The sequence below is a fragment of the Prinia subflava genome, chromosome 30, assembly GCF_021018805.1.
Source record: "Prinia subflava isolate CZ2003 ecotype Zambia chromosome 30, Cam_Psub_1.2, whole genome shotgun sequence".
NCBI lineage: Eukaryota > Metazoa > Chordata > Aves > Passeriformes > Cisticolidae > Prinia > Prinia subflava.
In genome coordinates this window covers 1152051-1166096 of record NC_086276.1, presented here as the reverse complement: position 1 = coordinate 1166096, position 14046 = coordinate 1152051, and positions in this window count along the sequence as shown.

Below are 14046 nucleotides of genomic sequence, written 5' to 3'. Positions count from 1 at the left end.
TCAATATTAATTGTTGTTGCCTATCTTTTTCTCTTGTTTTCCTTTTTGCCCCCCTATTCTCTTGTTCTCTCTCTCTGTTTTCTGGGGTATGCTACCGACATTGAGCCCTGAAGGCTTTGTAGAAACGCAACAAACCCAGCTGCTGGAGCTCTCTCAATGACGATCCTGAGTCACGGGGTGGTGTCAGAGTTGGACCAAAGACCCCCTGGCAGAGCCCGGAGCAGCCTGAGCCTGGGCAGAGGAGGTTGCACAGAGGCAGCAGCCCGGCCCTGGGTGCCTCTTGGTGGCCCTGGGCCAATCCTGGGCTCTCAGAGCCCAGCTGGCAGCTGGCTGCTCCCCAGGGGAAGCTCAGCCGTGCTGGGCACAGCACAGCCTGGTGCCATTGGCCGTCTGCAGCCTGCACAGGAGCAGAGAAAGGCAAAGCACAGCCCAGGGCTGAGCCCTGGCTGAGGATTCCTGCTCTGATGCCGGCTGCCCTGTCCCTCCTGGCAAAGGTGAGCGCTGTGTGCAGCACTCTGGGCACAGGGCAGGGAGCTGGGCTGCTCCGCAGGCTCCAGCACAGGGCAGCGTCCTTCAGGCACGGCCCTTCTGCCGGGGGAGCCGAGGGCAGCACCGGGCAAGGACAGCTTGGCAGGTCACATCTGCAGGAGCCAGAGCCTCACACAGCTCTGCCAGGAAGCGCCTGCAGTCCTGGGGCTCTGCACTGAGCCACAGCAAAGGGGTGAAATGCAGAGTGTTTGGCAGAAATATTCAGGGCCACCAGGCCAGCCTGCTTTGTGCTGTCTGGCACACAGCAAACACTGCAGTACAGCCCTGAGCTGCTGGGAGAGAGGTTTTCAAAAGGAGCCAGCTCTGAGATGAAATTAAATGGGGACAAAAGTCATCAAAGCAAAAGAGAACGGTTTCTTAGGAAGGAGTCACCTGAGCTGGGTGTGTATCTCGCTCTCCCAAGAGCCAAACACACACACACACTCCAACAGAATGCTGCTTTTTATTGCCTTTCCCAGCCCAGGGCCAACCGTGCCCCCTTTCCCTTTGGCTGGGTACTAAGGAACTTAGATTCTCTCCCCACAGCCTTCTTGTCTGTCCCTTCTCCTCTTATCCTACTTCCCTTTTGGTCTGGTCTTCAACTTGGCCCCTGTCCCAGCTCACAGACACACCGAACAAATTAACGAGAACAAATCCAAACCCTAAATAACAACACCTAGAACCAACAACTTCCCTTCTTTTTTCTAATAGTCTTTTGGCTGCAGCAAAATATTATCTCATACCTCAGAGGAAATGCATGCGAGCAATTCCCAGAGAAGGAAGGTGTTGAGAAAATGTTGAACTGGAACAAATCAGGAATTCCGTTGGCATTAACAGACAGTGTTGAGCCCTCTCTTCTGGCAGTGCAGTGATTGGTGTGTGCAAGCGGCTACCTCAGCCTTGAGAATAGAGTAGTCCTCCTAAGAAGGTATCTGGAATGCATTCAAGGGGAAGAAAGTGCTTGCAGGAGGCTCTTGAGCAGCAGAGGAGAATTTGAGGAATGGGATGTTCCCCAAAAGACACCAGAGACCCTAAAGAGACCCCTACTCTCCTGTCAGTAACTTCTGAGAAGTGATTTAAACATGTCCAATAATTGGAGGGAATGTTTAGCCTGTGAGTTTCAGCAAACTAATGAGTAGGTCTTATCTGCATGGCTACAAATGAGTAGGTGAGATTTCTGAGTGAGCACATGTTAGAAAAGTGATTCCCCACGCACCCAGCACTGAAATAAAGTCATGCCTCCTTTCTCACACTGAGCTGGCACTGGGGATGGGGCCCTGCTTGGTAACTTTCATTTTAGTCCCTTCTATTGAAAGGTGCAAATGAAACCTTTTCCAGCTGTTTCCCTCTGGCTGACCTTTTTGGGGGCCAAAGCTCTGTGCTGCAGGTGGCCCGGGTGTGTGCACAGCAGTGCAGCCTCCACAAAGCCCTTGGTTTCCCCCAGTCTGGATGATTTGTTGCCGGGTGTGCCCAGCTGTGGCAGGAGAAGGAGCCCGCAGGGCAGTGGGCGCCGTGCCCTGCCCAGCCAGGGCTCTCTGGCACAGAGCAGCAGCAGCAGCGCCAGCACCTTTCAACCCCTCCTGCCTTGGCTTCCCCCGGGAGACAGAAGCCTCTGGAAATCTGCTGGCCTTCCCAGCTTGGAGCAGCTCCTGCTGCTGGGCACCTCCTGCCACTTCTGCTGCTTCCAAACAGGAATCAGGGCAGAGGTGGAGACGCACATACAGAGAAGGCCTGGGCTTGTGCAAGAAATGGGCAAATGTAGGGGGAATGTGTTAGGAGTTATTTCAGCTGGTAGGCCAATACTGCCTTCTCTCCTTTTCTCTCTTCACATTTCCTGTTCTATTCCCTCTCACATTTCCACCCCTGCCCCCTCTCAAGTCTCACAGTTTTCCTGTCATGTTTCCCCCACAATTTTTACTCCTTTTCCCCACCCATTTCAGCTCACTTTCCTCACACTTCACCTGTCACATTTCCCCACCTTCCCACTCTTTCCTGGTTTTTCTCCCCTCATGTTTCTCTCCTTTTCTCAGTAATTTTTCTCCAAGTTTTCTCCTTGTGTTTCTCACTTCTGCCCTCATGTTTCTCACCCTTTCCCTCTCACGTTTCTCACACTTTTCCCCTCACGTTTCTCCTTCTTTCCCCCTCATGTTCCTTATACTTTTCCTGTTGCATTTTGTGCCCTTTTTTCACTCCTGTTTTCTGCCACTTTTCCCATCAAACTTCCCAGCCTTTTTCCCCTCATGTTTTCTGCCTTTTTCTGCCCTCTGGTTTCTGCCTCTTTTCCCCTCAGGATTCTCACAATGTTCCCCTCACATTTGCTGCCTGTTTCTCTCTCTTTGCCAGTAAAGTTTCTCACTCTCTTGCCCTCATGTTTCCCTCCATATTTTCCCCTGTTTTTCACTCTTTTTTGCTCATGTTTCTTAGCATTTTCCCATCCCTGCCTTTTCCTCCTCTCCCCTTCCTCTCCTATTTTCACTCACATTTTTCACCATTTCCCCCTCAGTTTTCTCACTCTTTCCCACACAGGTTTCCTAGCCTTTTCTCCCTCACACTTCTCTCTTTTTTTCACTCCCATTTCTCACACTTGTCACCTCACGTTTTCTGCCTTTTTTCCCCTCACATTTCTTAACCCACTGGTTCCTGGCAGTGACTGTTCCCCTTCAGTAGTTGATGGGCTTCTCTTCTTTTTTTCCTGCACTCCCCTACTCCAAAGAATGGGTGCCAGGGCAGCGCTCCAAGAAGCCCCTGGCTGTGCCTCTGCTGAACAGAATGTCTGTGCTCAACTTGAAGAATCTCATGAAGAACAACCTAAACTGCAGCGGGCTTCCTGCTGCAGTGTTGGTTTGTATTTCAATTCCATATAGTCTTCCTAGTGTTCTAAAGAAAGCGGTACCCTGGGGGATACACATGGCAGGTGAGCAGCTGCTGCACCCTCGGCCTCAAGCAGATCCCATCTCTGTTTTCATCACCTCACAGTCACTCTGACTCCTGCCTGGACAAAACCACCTGTGATGCTGTAAGAGTCGGTCTGAAAATCCCTCATCTGCCTCACGACTGTCAGAGGCTCAGACCCCCATGGACCCTGGGCCACAGCACAGGAGTTCTGGCCTGACTGATGAAAGATCCAAGCTTCTCCCTGCAGCTGCACCTACTGGACCAAGACGCCCTCCTCAGGGACCCGTGCATGAACAATGGACACTGTCACAGTTCCTGGGCCGTGTTTGCAGAGGCCGTGTTTGTTTTGACTGACTGTGCTGTACCTGCTGCAGAGCCCAGACCTGCTTGCCCCAAATCTGCCTGATCTGAATGGTTGCACCTGATTCCCAGAGCAACGGGGGCTCCTCACAGTGACTCATGGGTGCTCCCCCCACGCTGGCCAGGTGCCCCCCACTTCGGCCTGCATTGGCCGGGTGCCCCCTGCTTCTGAAATGACTATAAAAGTTTCCCCCTGCGACTCACACTTTGAGGCCCTCCCCGGCGAACGACGGATCTATTGGCCTGTGCCACGAGGACTGCAAAGGTGGTCTATTGGTACCAGTGTCACAAGGACTCTCGTCTGTTCAGTCAGTAGCTAAACCACCCTTTTTCTCTTTTCTCTCTCTCTCTCTCTCTTTCTCTTCTCTACTATCGCATAATTGTGTGTATCAATAAAGATACAATTGATTTTACTTGAACTAAGTTCTCATTGCCTCTTTTTGCACTCTGAAATCAAAATGAACCATCACGACCATCCTTTGGCTCATGACAGATGCTTCTTGATGCTAAGCAAAGTCCATCTGCACAGGAAATGCTTTTGGCGTTCTTTCGGAAAAAAGAATGTTTTTATTTTAAAATGTTCAGTCTCTGGAGTTTTTTCCTATTTTCACCTATTTGAATTGCCTGACATCAATATACTGCCAGCTGACGTTCTGAACTGGCTGGTCTGTGTTTGTGTGCACAGAGCAAAGGTGCCACACCGTGTCCGTTTCCCGGGTGTCTGTCAATGTCCATTTACACAGAGGGCTGAAGGGGGGGCTCTGCCTGCCCCGCGCGGCTCCGGGGCTGGGGCTGGGCTGGCAGGGCCGCAGATGGCGCTGGGAGGCAGAGCCTGAGCCCAGCCGCCATCTTGTGTGTGTCTGCCCCAGCCCCAGCCGCCATCTTGTGTGTGGCTGCCTCAGCCCCAGCCGCCATCTTGTGTGAGTCTGCCTCAGCCCCAGCCGCCATCTTGTGCATTGAGCTGGTCCAACTCTGAAGCGAATGTGTTGCTGTTTTGTCAGCAGTCAGGATCTGCAGCAAAGACACCAACACTGCAGGACAGTCTACAGGGAATGGCATGGGTTTGGCTCAAAGCAGCCTGTCCTAACTTGTCACTGTCCTTTGTCCAGGAACAGTGGCAGCGGCAGCTCCTGCACTTCTGCTCCTTCCTGGGCATCTCCCTGGCTGCCCTCCTGGCCAAGGGCCTCGTCATCAGCACCGTAGCCTGTGGCCACCTCCTGCACACCCTCATGTTCTTCTTCCTGCTCAAGCTGGCCCTCAGTGACCTGGGCTCCATCTGCACCACTGTCCCCAAAGCCTGGCACAATTCCCTCTGGGACACCAGGCACATCTCCTACACAGGATGTGCTGCTCAAGTTTTTCTCTTCTTTTTTCTTATGTCAATAGAGTATTTCCTGCTGACCAGCCTGTGCTACGACTGCTATGACTCCATTTGCAAACCCCTGCGCTACGGGACCCTCCTGGGCAGCAGAGCTTGTGCCCACATGGCAGCAGCTGCCTGGCCCAGTGCCTTTCTCAATGCTCTCATGCAAACGGCCAATACATTTTCCCTGCCCCTGTGCCAGGGCAATGTCCTGGGCCAGTTCTTCTGTGAAATCCCCCCATCCTCAAGCTCTCCTGCTCCAAATCCTATCTCAGAGAACTTGGGCTCATTGCAGTTAGTGCCTCTCTGGTATTTGGTTGTTTTGTGTTTATTGTTTTCTCCTATGTGCAGATCATCAGGGCCATGCTGAGGATCCCCTCTGAGCAGGGAGGGCACAAAGCCTTTTCCACCTGCCTCCCTCACCTGGCCGTGGTCACTCTATTCCTCAGCACTGCAGTGTTGGCCTACCTGAAGCCGCCCTGCATCTTCTCCCTATCCCTGGATCTGGCCCTGTCAGTTCTGTACTCGGTGCTGCCTCCAGCCCTGAACCGCCTCATCTGCAGCCTGAGGGACCAGGAGCTCAAGGCTGCAGTGTAAAGAATGATGACTGGATGGTTTCAGCAACATTAAAGTGCTGGCCAATTTCTGCAAATCCCTTATACTAAAAGTCGTCTTTGATACTTCCTGTTGGTTTCTTTTGGAGGTTCTTTTTCTCTGTTTTCATTTTTAAATATTGTCCACAAAGAAATGTCATTGTTTGTGCCATTTCTCATTTTGTTTCCCTGCACCTTCCCAGTGGCCACAGACTGTGTCAATGAGGGGCTGCCCTCTTGGTGGCTTTAAAGGAACTCAAGGATCTCCCAGCCAAGTTTTCTGCAGAGATGCCCCTTTGGTTCCCTTCTCTGGGGCTGCAGCAGCAATGTCTGTGTGCAGAGCTGGGGGCAGATCAGTGCTGGCACAGCAGCTGTGCCCAGCAGCAGCAGCAGCACTTGGTGTTGCCAGTGCTGCTGCCGTGGCCCTGCCCCGCTGCCCTCCTGGCCCTGCTGTTGCTGTAGGGCCTGAGTGCTCTCGGGGCCGGGCACAGGGCTGGGGGTGGCAGTGCCGGGGCTGCAGCAGGGACAGGCCATGGGCACTGCTGGGGCAGCGCTGACGCCTCAGGCCAGGGCCTGGGGGCTGCAGGCTCCTTGCCCAGGCTCTCTCCAGAACACACCCAAGCCAATGCTCAGCAGAGAAAAGCCCCGTGAGCAGCCCCAGGTTGGCTGTGCACATGGTGGGAGCAAACAGCATGGCTGGGGCTCTGCAGGGACGGTGGGGGAGCAGGGGCTGATCCATCCCCACTGCACTGGACACCCCAGGACAGAGTCCCAGAGCGTCCTCATGCACCTGCCAACAACATCCCCCCTCTGCAGCCCTGGCCTCTCCCCCAGCTCACACAGGTGCCACATCCTTGCAGGCACAGACACGGCAGCACTGCCTCAGGAGCCCCTGTTTGCACTGCCCAGAGCAGGCGTCAGCACCCCCATGGTGTTGGTGTGGGGAGATGAACCTGAGTGAGCACAAATGCCATCAGCCCCTGGGGCCTGGAGGGGCTGGAGGACAGGAGAGAAACCACTCAGGTTTGTGGTGGCCTCTGAAGTCAGCCAGAAAGTTTGTTCCCATCAGCTGTGAGTTTCCTGTCCCACTGCAGATGCTGTTGCTCAGAGCCGGGGCTGCCTGGCAGCCACCCCCAAACTGCCCGGAGAATTTCCTTTGCTTTCCCTTGGCTTTCTTTACTCTTTCTGGTTAATTGTTCTTCCTATTGCCCACCCCTGTTCCCAGCCCTGCAAACAGCCCATCCCTGGTTGCCCTTTCCTCCCTGGCCCCACTCCCCATTTCAGTTCCTGACCTGGCACCATGGGAACGTCCCTTGGGGAGCAGGATCATCCTCCAAGTGCTTCAGGAATTGTCTGCAGGCTCCTGCAGTGCCTCCTGCTGCTCCCTTGCCAGAGGCACAGCAGGCCAGGGGGGCACATCTGGGCTGCTGTGTCTGGCTGTAGGGCTCCCTGCTCTGGGCAATGAGGAGGGGCTGCAGAGGCTCTGCAGGACTGGCAGGATGGGCTTTGGGGCTGTGAGGAGAACATGAGGGACCTGGGCTGCAGGACCTTCTGAAGAGGAGGCCCAGGGCTCATCCTGCAACTGCTGAAAGGGTGGTTTCAGAGAATCACAGAATCAGCAAGGTTGGAAAAGACCATGGCCATCATCAAGTCCAACCTGTGCCCTGATATCACCTTGTCTCCCCTGAGCCTCCTCTTCTCCAGGATAAACAAGCCCAGCTCCCTCAGCTGCTCCTCCCAGGCCTTGTGTTCTAGACCCTTCACCAGCCTTGCTGCCCTTCTCTGGACACGCTCCAGCCCCTCCATGTCCTTCCTAAATACAGGAGCCCAGAACTGGACACAGCCCTCGAGGTGCTGCCCAAGCTGTGCCCAGCACAGGGGAAGAATCACTGCCCTGGTCCTGCTGGCCACACTGCTCCTGATCCATAGGAGTGCCAGGGGTGGGATGAGGGAAATGCTGGGCAGGGTGTGGGGACAAAGAGTGATTGATTGTCCGCCATGAAGGGTCTTGATGGAGCCAAACTCCAGAAATTGTAAACCAGGCTAGCTTTCCAGAGATTCCTTTTGACTGGGTTTATCTTCATCCCCCAGGCTCAGGATCACCACTATATTTGCAAGTTTTGCTCTGCATCATCAGCCTGCCCAGACTCTACTCGGTGTTTCACAAATGGACAAGACAATGGATCTTGTGCCAAGCTTCCTTTCAAACAGTAACACCTGGGTCAGCATGACAGAAAAGAAGGAAAAAGAAGGAAAATATTCACCAGTAGGAACAGAGTCAGTGTCCCACCATCTCCCCCTCCACCAGGATTAATTTTGTAAATTTAGAGACAACCCTGGCTCTAAAGCTGCCTTCTCTCTGTCCCTGATGCTGTTTGCTACCCCTCAGCCCTGACTGCCACTGATCTGCCTGCCTGCTGTGCATGTGGGGCTGGGGATGCTCAGCCTGCAGAGAGAGGGCCATGGGGAGGCCTCAGTGCAGCTGTGCAGGGCTGGAAGGGTCCCCCAGGAAAGATGGGCACAGAGTGTTCAGCAGGGCCTGTGCAGACTGGGCAAGGGGGGATGGCTTTCAAGGGTAGGAGGTGGATTGGAGGTGGGAGTGGAAGGTTCAGGAAGATGTTCTTTTGCACTGAGGGTGCTGAGGCACTGGGCCAGGCTGTGCACGCAGGCTGTGGATGCCCCATCCTTGGCAACAGCCAAGGCCAGGTGGGAACAGGGCTCTGAGCAACAGGGTGTGAGCAAGATTGCTCAGGCTGACACAAGATGATCTTCAGGCTCCCGCCCAAGCCCAGGCCCTCAGGGCTTCCATCATTCTCTGGTTGCCAGTGTCCACTTGATGGCCAGCCTGGACTCGTGGCAGCTGGGATGTCACAGTGCGTGTTCCAAGTGGAACTGGCAGCATCCAGCAAAAAGCACAACACAACCATTGGCCCTTGTGTCAGCCCAGCCTTCACCCTGCTCCAAGAGCACTGCTGTCACCCTGCTTGTCCCGTGCTCCTTGATAACCCCGTCAGGCCTGTGAACTCCCTATTGCCTGGCTTTTGTCATCCATCCCTGCAGGATGTTCACTTTTCTCGTGAGGAAGGTACAGTGCCATTGCAGGGAGGTGGACACCCCTGGACGTCCTGGGTGGGCTGGAGCTGTGTGGGGATGGTGTGGAACAGGGACCCCTCTCTGAGGTTTTGCTACTTGTGCAGGCTGCATCCATCCTGAAAGCTGCCTATTTTCGGGATTTGGCCACCTGTTTCTGCTGGATGCTCACAGTTGTCCCAATGGAGGTACGGTGCCATTCCGTGGACGTGGACACCCCAGGACATCCTGGCTGGGCTGCAGCTCTGTGGGGATGGTGTGGGAAGGGACCCCACTCTGAGGTTTTGCTACCTCTGCAGGCTGTCACAGATGGAGAGGAAGACATGGAAGTGGATTTACAGAAGGATACAGAGGAAGAGATGGAAATGGAGGAATAAGGGAGCAGAGTGGAAGAGATGGAAGTGGATGTAGAGGAGGACAAATTGGAAGACATGGATGTAGATACAGAGATTGATACAGTGGAGGACATGGAGGTGGATGGGGATGAAACTAAAGAGGAAGAGATGGAGGGTGATGTGGAAGAAGAGACAGTAGAAGATATGGAGGTGGATGTAGAAGAGGAGATTGAAGATATGGACATTGATGCAGAAGATGAGGTGGAGGCCATGGTGTTGGGATGAAGACCGTGCCAGCAGCAGAACAGGCATGTGCTCCCCACAGGCAGAGTGGGTCCCCTGCTGCCAGGCTGGGGCTGGGCTGGGTGCTCCCTGCTCAGGGACACAGTGCCCCGGGCACGGGATCCTGGTGGCCATCCCTGGCCTGCCCTGGGCTTGCTTGGGGCCACACAAGCCCCGTCCCAGCTGGGGCACAGCCCCCAGCCCCAGGCAGGCTCAGCTGTGACAGCAGAGACCCCCTGTGCCAGCCTGTGCCAGCCTGGGAGCACCTGGAACAGCCCTGGTGCCTGACTTGCACTTGTTTTTCTTCCAGGTCTGAGAGAGATCCAGGACACCCACCAGCCTTCTGTATATAAGTTTTGGAGTTTGTTGCTCTCTTTAGGATATACATTTTAGACTTTGTTGTCTTTAGCATACAGGTTTTAGGGTTTCTTTTTTATCTTTTGTAAATATGTTTCCTATATTTCGTTAGATATGTTCTTATGTAAATACGTTCTACACATTGTTAGTGTTACAAATATTCTTACAATGAAAATATGTTCTCTAGTTCATGTTTGTTGCTGTTCTTCTGGAAATAATCAATCGCTGTTTTTCACAGCCCAGGTCTCTCTGCATTTGCTTTGGGCACAGGCAGCATTTCCAAAGGGGTGGTCTCCACTTGGTGCAGGTTGCCAGGGCTGGAGGTGCCTGGGGGAGCTGGCACAGCCAGCCCAGGAGTGGGGTCCCTGTGCACAGAGGGCTCCCCCTGACAGAGGTCACCCTCTGCTTGTCCTTTCTCGGGACACCCTTGGCGTGTGCAGGGCCAAATCCCCGTGGGCCCTGTGCCATGGGATGCCAGGAGGGAGCAGGGCTGAGCCTGCCTGGTCCTGCAGAGCCTCAGCCATGGCTCTTCCCTGGGCAGCCCCAGGGCTCCCGAGGCTGCACTGGGCTGCGGGCAAGCCCTGCTCCTGGGCACCCTGAGGGGCTGCAGCCAGCCTGGAGGGAGCTGCAGCACAGGGGCCTCTGGCCTGCATGCACCAAGATTGCCTTTGCAAACCCCTCTGGCACCACACTCTGCCACAAGCACAAGAACTGATCCTCCCAGGGAAAGGCATGACCTTCACTGGCACCAATTTATCCCTTGCACTTTCTGGCACAGCAAAGGTCAGCGCTTGTCATCCCAGTTCTGCACTCCCTGCCTGGGCACCCAAATGTCTGAACCCTTCAGAACATCTTGAATTAGCACCAACCTGCAGAGAGCTACGGGGGGAGAACCTACCCCCAACCACACAGAGAAATCCTGGACATTGAGAGTCTGGGGCAGAGCTGAAACTCAAGTATTTTAATGCCAAGAGAGAGGCTTTGTATTGCTGAATTCATTCTCCAAGGATAACAATAATGAAAGCTTTCAGTTTCCTCACCTGCCACAGATGTGTATTGCTGAGGTTTGCTTCTGGATTATGACAGATTTTTATGAACCTGTTCAGAACTCTGATGCTGTTCCTGCTTAAGGTGCAGAGATGATATTTCAGAGCCAGATGAGCTCAGCACTCAGCTTGTGCAACACACAGAATTTCCAGAGCCAGAAATGCAGGCCATGCAAACTGATCCTTTTTCAACCCTGTACAAAGATCATTCTTAGGACGGCACTGATGGAGCACACACCTCTCAGAGCTGTCCCTTCTATCCAGCTCTCCCAGTCACTTCACACACTTCACTCCAAGCACTTTCTGACAGAGCTCAGCAGCACATGGCATTTAATCCTGCTTTTTCTTCACCTTCTCCTGAGCTCTCTCCTCAGACAGTGTCTGGGCTCTGCAGCAGCATCAAGGTGTCACCTCCCTCACACTAAGGGTCACGTCACAACTTTTCACCAAAAGCAGCAAAGCAATGATTCCCACTGGCTCCCACACAGCTTTTGGTCACTTGGGGTGGCTGCAGCTCCAGCACCAGCCCTGGTGCACAGGAATTCCAGGAGGAGATACCCAGAAGGAATCAGCCATTGACAGAGAAAAACAGCAGTTTGCACAGCCCCAATACCCACAGCACTGCAGACTGGGGGAACCCAGCCTCTGCATTTACATTTGGCCTCTGTGCCTCCCTTTTCCTCTCACTAAGGTCCCCCCAGTTTCCCTCATGCTCAGATTCCCAAGATCATTCAAAGCAGCATTAGGAGCAGGGATAGATGATGGGAACTGTCCCAAGGCTGGACAAAATTTTTCTTCTCAGGCCTGAGAAGTGCAGCCAAGGAGAGAGGAAAAGCCTGCCTGAAAGAGGTGTGCAATCAAAGCAGTAATCAAATTTCAGTCTAATAAGAGACGCTGAAGAGATTTTCAATGTATATATAAAGATATAGACAGAAAGATAGATTTAGATATAGATATAGTGTAACAAGAGGCTGGTGGGTTGGAGACAGACACACGACACAGGATCTTCTTGGGCTCAGACCAACAGCCACGATTTATTGTTCCAAGCTCCCTTTGATAGTGAGTTTGAATTTCCCAGCCTTGGGAAGCCTGCTGGTTGGGAATCTCTGGCCTGCCCAGATCTCTGGCCAGTGCTGTGTCTGCATCCAGGGCTTGGATGGGGTTGCCTGAGCTCTTTGCTCCCCATGGCACTTCTAGAACAAGCCAGGTCAGCCCAGTTGGGTCTGTTATGGTCACACTCATTATGTCCAGCTGTAAACCAGCTGGATCTTGCTACATCTCCTCACCTTGTTTTGATTCAAATGCAAATTGTTTGCTGTTATCCCATTTGCAAGGGCCCTTTTGCAGATGGGGTAACAGCAGACAGCATGGGTTGAATTTGAAGGAGGTTTTGTCCAGCTTCATCCTCCTCAGCCAGTGATATGTCCCATGTAGCCCTGGAGTTGCAGCACTCACTGCCAGGAGCTGTCAGGCCAGATCACAATCTTCTAGGCTAGCATGGGACAGGTTAACGCTTATGGGTACAAATTACAGCTTAACACTGAAACAAGGAAACATTCAACTTTGAAAAATGGGAGAAAAAACAATTAACAGAAAAACAGTTCTTAAACAGAAAAAAACACCTTGTAAACAGAACAACAGTTTGTAAACAAATAGAACCATTCAGTGAACTGTCACTTGAAGAGTCCCAGATCCCCATGAGGTGGGTGAAGAAGCTGTTTCTGTCCCTGTTCCACACACGGCTCCACAGCATCTGCTGAGGGCCCTCAGGAGAATGCTGCTTGTGCTCTTGGACAGGACCTAAGGCAGGACGGACACGTCTGGCAGGTACCCAAAGCCTTCCAGTGTCCTTGCAAAGCGCTTGGCAGGGCTGTACTGTCAGCAAACACCATTCCAATTGCTCTTGTGTCACAGACACAAGATCATTCGTGAAGGAGCTCTAGCAATCAGCTGTAAACACCTGGGACAACATTTGATAATTAACTGTGCAATTAGTTCAAAGACAGTGGGTGTCATCTTTTTTGGTTGATGAGGTAGAAACATTCATTCTGGAATGTGCAAAGGATCAGGCCAGTGTGTATTCCACTGTCCAGTAATACCAGTAGGATGAAAAATGACAATGAGAATAAACACAGTGATACACACCTCTGGGCATGTCCTGTGGACTTGTCTGTTTGTGCTAGCTTGCTCTGCTGTTTGGAGAGCAGCTTTTGCCTCTGAGGTTAATTTTCTGGGGGAAGTTAATTCAGAGTCACCCTTTAGGAGGTCAACTAAAGGTGCTCATTGAGAGTTGGTCAGTCCTAGGTAAGGCCTGACCCAGCTGATGGTACCCAAGAGTTTTTGTGCATCGTTTAGAGTTAGAATTTTGGTTGAAAATGAAATTGTTTGTGGCTGTATAGTCTGGTCCATTATTTTGAGTCCCAAATATTTGCAGGCTGGTTGCTGCTGCACTTTCTCTGGTGCTACTTGCAGCCCAAATGTTTTTAATGCTTGCAACAGGCTTGGCTGAATCAGGGAGAGTTCATTTTTGCTTTGGGTTGCAATCAAAATGTCATCCATGTCATGGGAACAGTATGCCCCTGGAAATGGTTCTCTCACTGATGAGAGTACCTGAGCAGCACAGCCCTGACAGATTGTGGGGCTGTTTCCCCTGTTTTGGGAAAGTACTTTCCATTGAGAACCTTGCACTGGTGCAGTGTTATTAACAGAAGGCAGGGTAAAGGCAAACTTTGGGGTGTCCTCTGGGTGCAATGGAAGAGTGAACAAACAGTCCTTTAAGTGCACAGTCAGGATGTCCCAGGAGGCAGGAATCACTGCAGGAGATGGCAGACCAGGCTGCAACGTGCCCGTTCTCTCCATCACAGAATGGATTTTTCTCAGCTCATGGAGTAACCTCTACTATCCAGATTTCTTTTTTATAACAAATACTGGGGTGTTCCAAGGGCTCATAGATGGTTCTATGTGTCCTTGAACCAGTTGTTCCTTTTCCAGGGTTCTTAGGGCATCTAGTTTCTCCTTTTTAAGGACCACTGTGGTCCCCACCCAGGCTGAGCAGTGAGCCATTTTAGAGCCAGGGTGGGATACTTTACACCCTCTAATGCAGTGGCTCCTGTCAAAAATCCGCTCCCACCTCAGCCCACTCCAGAGCCAGAGAACTCTGGGGAAGGGCTTCCCATCTGGGAATGTCAGATAGGACT